Source organism: Helianthus annuus, chromosome 5, assembly GCF_002127325.2.
Source record: "Helianthus annuus cultivar XRQ/B chromosome 5, HanXRQr2.0-SUNRISE, whole genome shotgun sequence".
NCBI classification, from domain to species: Eukaryota; Viridiplantae; Streptophyta; class Magnoliopsida; order Asterales; family Asteraceae; genus Helianthus; species Helianthus annuus.
In genome coordinates this window covers 40,939,482-40,945,481 of record NC_035437.2, presented here as the reverse complement: position 1 = coordinate 40,945,481, position 6,000 = coordinate 40,939,482, and positions in this window count along the sequence as shown.

Sequence of the window (6,000 nt, the reverse complement as noted above, 5' to 3'; positions counted from 1 at the left end):
GGATACGAGTACCCTATGGCAAACGGAGTAGCAGGAAAAGCCACCCAGACGTCTGAAACAAAGTCGCTCAAAGCGGTAGGTGTGAAGGATTTGAAAACAGCATTCGCCGGAAAGCAATGACGAATCCTGTCTACGTGGGCATCAGTAAAGCAACATCTCTCCGTAGGAGAGTCCTTGATGATCCCTTGGCTTTTTAGGGGACTACTCTTCTTGGAATCCTTGTGTGGAGAATTCCGGAGCAACATGCTTGTGACGGAACAAAAACAGAATAAAAGCAAAAAACAGAGCAAGAGAAGGAAGAAAGGAAAGAAAGAAGAAGAGAGTACCTGGTCAATCTTCGGTAGCGATTATAAAGGGAAGATATCTCGAATTTAAATGGAGAGTGATCCTAACCCTATCTCCTATTTATAATCATGATTTGCAGGGATTGTCACATCTGTGACGTAATGATCACAACGGCTAGTCCGCTTATAACGGCTAGTTATCCGAATAGTCCGTTGAAGATAAGATCAGAGCAAAATATAACTCGTTTATTTACAATAAACTCCTTATATTTTGGGGGCAATTGTTAGGGCTGGATTTTTATCATACGTGATCCTTATACGTGATCCTAACCAGTGATCCTTGTTTCTTTGGCAGACAGTGATCCTCAGCAGGACTTCAGGATCAGGATCATGGACCATCAAAGGATCCTCATGCTAACAGCTACCTTCGTTTGAAACAATGTTATTTTGCAGGAACATCTAGCAGGATACGCTCTTAGCATCATAATCAAGGGACGCGTCTTCACAATTATAGCATGAGCTTAATCAAAGATGGACGTTGCAAAGGATATGGAAACTTAGCTTGATTTAAGGGCGGCAATTTAGGCTAGATTGTCTTTTATTTCTAAAGGGGTAATGAGCTGATTATTAGTCTTTTTACCTAAAATAGGTCACCTACACTTGTATAAATACCACTCTTCCTCATTTGGAAGAACACACGACATACAACGCAACTCTCACACACTTAGACACTCGAAACAATAGTGATCCTTGTACTCAGCTCATTATCATCCGAAGTTGTAACCATTTTGTTCTTATATTGAAGTTTGGTGATCGGTAGTTGCCATCACCCGAGGTTTTTTATGCCGGAGATCATATATTGATCAAGGGCTTTTTCCTCGTATAAATCATTGTGTCTTTGCATATTTCTCATAAAAGTGATCCTTTACTTTTATAATTAACCAAGCATCATACCCCGTTTACATAAAGTTTGGTTACATTATCCTTGTGTGATTTTTGACCAAAACACTCAGCACATTTACTTATTGCAATTACTGCCTTGGTTTTCTCTAACCAACGCAGTGTTGCAGTTGCCCCTTCATTACCTGCAAATTCTGCGGGTTTACAGGCAAGAAATTTTTTGTAAGTGCAACCAGGCGTTGCAGCTTTCATTCTCTTAGGGAGTGGGGCCTGTTGCGGATCATGATCGTCATGATTGCCGCCTCCATTTATGCTGTTACTGTCGTTATCTTCCGGAGTACGTTTACTAGGAATTAATTGTGGTTTGGCAGGTTTTTGAACAGCAGCCACAATTTCTGGAATAGCATTGGCTATCCCTTGAGCAATAAAGTGCTCAATATCTTGTCTAGTTATATATTGATCTTCCTGATTTTGCTCGGACTGATTTACTTCATTAATTGGTTCACTATTAGCGTTTTCCATCTGCTAATTAGTATTCATAAAATTTATTAGTGTCTAATTATTGATACCAAAATCATAGATAAACACATAGATCAGTATAACATGCAAACATAGCCAAAATTGTCGATGCCTCGACTTCTGTTTTGTTTTATATATTATACCTGCTTCAATACACACTTTTTATCTTACATTGTTTTATTGCCCATTTTACAAAGTCAGTTTTACTATATTAGTTATAATACAAACAAACTTCTCCAAACCCCTCCTATCTTTTGGTTTACTGGCAGTTTCAGTAACGACGCTCCCTCTCGTGGTACTTCCAAGAGATCTGCTCCCCCATTTCCCGAATCCTATTCCCGGTGCCTATCAGTTCTTCACCAAACTGACGTAGTTCAGCTAAATTTTCATAGCTCATTGGCGGATTAGGGATAGGTTCTGGATCAAACTGTGGGAGAAAACTATAGGGACTATTAACTATATTTTGGAATTGCCAGTCATTGGTCCACCATTCCTCCATTTGGCCTAATGGTCGGGTGTGAACTAGTGGGTCTGGAATAGCTGGTCCTAGGTTTATTGGGAATTGGGCTGTAGCAGGATAAGAGAAGAGATTATCGTTGATAGGCTCTAGTACATCACAATTATCCAGTAGGCGGTCTATTTCGTCCTGGAATGTGATTTCCTCAGGCTGTTTAGAGCTTTCTCCGATCTCTATTCCCTTTTGCTTTAGGTCTATCCCTATTTCTGCTGGCTTGGAACTTTCTCCGGTTTCTATTTCTTTTCCCTTGCTCACACTCACAGGATTTTCTATTTTAGGGAGTCTCCTAGGTTTCCTTCGGCGCACCTTTCGCCACCCTACATATCTTCTCCTCTTTTTAGGTTTTGCTTTTTCCAGCGGTGGAGCTTGGAATTCTAGCGGTTCCTCTATGTCAGCAATGTAACCAGTGAAGTTGTGGGAGACTTCAATTGGCACAGGATAGAGGTTGAGGTTCTGAAATGCTTCCGACATCTCATTCATGCTGTACGGCATATATGCAAAATGCACAAAATGCTAAGTTAAAACTTTGGAACAAAGCTTAACAAATAAACATTTTTATTGCACACCAGTTTGTACAACATAACAGCAAGCAGAACACACTCAGATCTATTTATTTATTTACTGGGAAGTACTTATTTCTAGATTTAGAGTTTAAAGATTTGCATTTTCTGCTACAGTAGCGAGCAGATACAGATTTGCCCATTTTTCATCTAAGTTATTTTCCCCTGGTGGATTACTGTTAATTTCCTGAATTTCCGGGTTAAACCTCACTCTCTTGGTTTGGGGTTTCTTTTTCTCTTGGCCCTTCCTAATAATCAAATTCCTTTTCTCTGGTGTAAGTGGGTTTTCATAATTTGCCTTACGGACAAAGATTCCTTCCTCTAACTTGACGGGAGATTTGAAGGAAGAGGTTCCCTTTTCTTTAGGTGTACTATCTAATTTGCGGTAGATAGCAGAAATCTTTTGTTTACCCATACTGTAATTTTAACAATTAGTCAGTTAATGCACACATATTCACAGAATGACAATTTAAGTTTTCCTATGTACTTAAATTAAAATAGTGAGCTTAATCAGTAAGCTTAAAACAGTGGCTCTGATACCACCTTTTCCTTGTCACGGCCCCCGACCCGGTTTGACCCGTTTCAGGAGCCGCGGGACAGGAATCCCGTGGTATTTAATTTAGGCGACAGCGGAAGTCTTTTTTTTTTTAAAACAGGATCTTTTAATAATTTAAACTGCTCATTTCATAACTTAGGGATAAATTCCCGAAATTTACAATAACGTGATTTCTCAGGGAGAACTTTATTTTCAAAACATGTTCATTTATTTATTTACATTGAGCCACTTTTCTAAGCTAGGAGTGCTCCACGGCACTTTTCTTTGCTCATACCAGATCACCTAAAACATGTTTGAAAAAGGTTTTGTCAGCGGGGAAATACTGAGTGAATCATTCATTTTACTGAAAACGACACATTTGTTATAATCTACAGTATTAAGGGGTATTACAATGTTTCTGATATCAAACCAACTACCCACAGTATTTGTCACTCGACCATCCATTGGCTAGCCCATTTTTCCAATGGTGTCTGTGACTGTGGTCAGATCACCCCTTGGCCACCCGTTTGTCCAAGTGTGACGGGAAACAAGTAATGTATACAAAACCCCACATACCGGCTGTAACTTGGTGATTACATAGACTTAATCACTGTAACTATAACTTTAAAAATAACTTGGAGTTTTGTAAAACAGTTTGATAAAAAGAGAATGACTCACAAACTGTGAGAAAAGAGTTTATAAAAGGGGAATGACTCACATTGCAGATTTACGAGCAGAGTATAAGCTTTACTGATTAGCCTTCTAACCTAATTTAAATAACAATGCACACACAAACGGGATTAGTAACTAATTCAGCAGTTACGTCAATTCACGAGATTAAACCCTCACAACTATTATCAAGTGCGATACTTAACAATTCAATGGATTCACAACAAATGACAGAGCATAGTCCGAATTCGAACAGCACTCAAACATTCAAGTTGAAATCACAATGAATAACAAAGTACAAGCTCAATTTGAGCAGCACTCGGACAATCATTGGATAGTTATAATCGATCGGACGTTGAATCGTAATAGCGATCGAGTTATTACCCTGATTGCGGCAGCACCTCGTGATCGTGTGTGTGTGTTGTGAACTGTTTTGAGTATAACTCGACGTACACAGGGACAATTTACGTCGTTTCAAGTTCTCTATTCAAGTCCCAAGGTCTGCTATTTATAGTAATTTTTGGGACTCCTTTACGGACCGTATGCCTGACCCCTTACGGTCCGTAAGCTAAGCAGTCTAATTCATAGGCTGCCTAGACTCAGGACTAGCCTTGGTGACTCAAAGATCCAGCCAATTAGAATAGAGCAACGTCTTATTTTAGATAATTATCAACTAGGGTTTGCCCCCCTTGAGTTTTAGGGGCCCTAATCCTGATTCTGATCATTCTGAAAATTTTAGGGTTAGTGCAGAATTAATTGGGTGTCTCAATTAGGGTTTTCTTATTGACTAATTATCGTCCTAATTATTGATTTTAGTGACAGTTGTTACAGTATGCTAGCTACCTTTAGCCTTCACGGTGCACCCAACGATGCCACCTACCTACAACTTTTCCCATTCTCATTAGCCGGCCGTGCGGCTACTTGGTTGGACTCTCAACCAACCGGTACCTTTACCACATGGGCGGGGCTTCGTCAAGCCTTTTTGAATAAGTATTTCCCGCCCGCTAAAGCCTCACGCCTTAGAGACCAAATCCACTCCTGTCGCATGGAGCCCGACGAGCCCTACTACCTTGCTTGGGAGCGTTTCCAAAACCTGTGTGCTCGTTGCTCCCAGCATGGTCTTTCTGATTGGGCTTTGTGTGAGAAATTTTATAACGGTCTCACCCAAGAGACTCATGATAGGTTCGACACTAATGCGGGGGGGCATATGATGGGTATTCTTACAGTTGCTGAGTGTCTAGAGCGGTTTGAGGCATTTGCTCAGTCTCAATCCCAATCACGATCCGATCAGAGGTATCAAATTGGTAATTCCAACACCACTACTAGTGCACCCGCCCGAGGGGTGAACCATGTCACAATGGATCCTAGTTTAGCCTCTGTTTTGGAAAACATGTCTAGGGAACTTAAAGAAATCAAGGCTAAGGTAGACAAATGTGAGTATTGTCGAGGGGGTCACGACACGAATGTGTGTCCATTACTTGTTGGTGAGGAGCAGGTCGATTTCGTAGGAGGAGGGTTTGGTAGAGGTCAATCTAGCGGTTTTGGTAATAATAATCTTGGGTCGGGTTGGCGAAATAATAATAATAACTTTAATAATAATAACACTTTTCGCTCAAATGGACCCCCTGGCTTTCAAATGGCTCAAAACCCAAATAGGGGCCTAAATTCACTCTTTGGTGGGGGTTCAGGTGGGCAGTTCAACAAAGGGTTCAACGGGCAGGTCAAGGATGGGGGGGTCAAATAACCAAGGTCAAACAGGTCAAGGTTCAAGCTATGATCTAGGGGGTAGCTTAGAAAGGATGGAGTCCATGATGAGTCAACTAATTGTTAGGGACCAAACTACTCAAAAGACCCTTAGTGAACACGACCTCATGCTTAAGAACCACCAAGCCTCATTCCAAGACCTTCAGCGAGTCGTAGGGGATATGTCTAGAAAATTAGAAGAGAGGTTACCCGGTTAATTTGCGGGTAATACACAACCCAACCCCAATGCCCATGCTAAAGCCATTACCACTC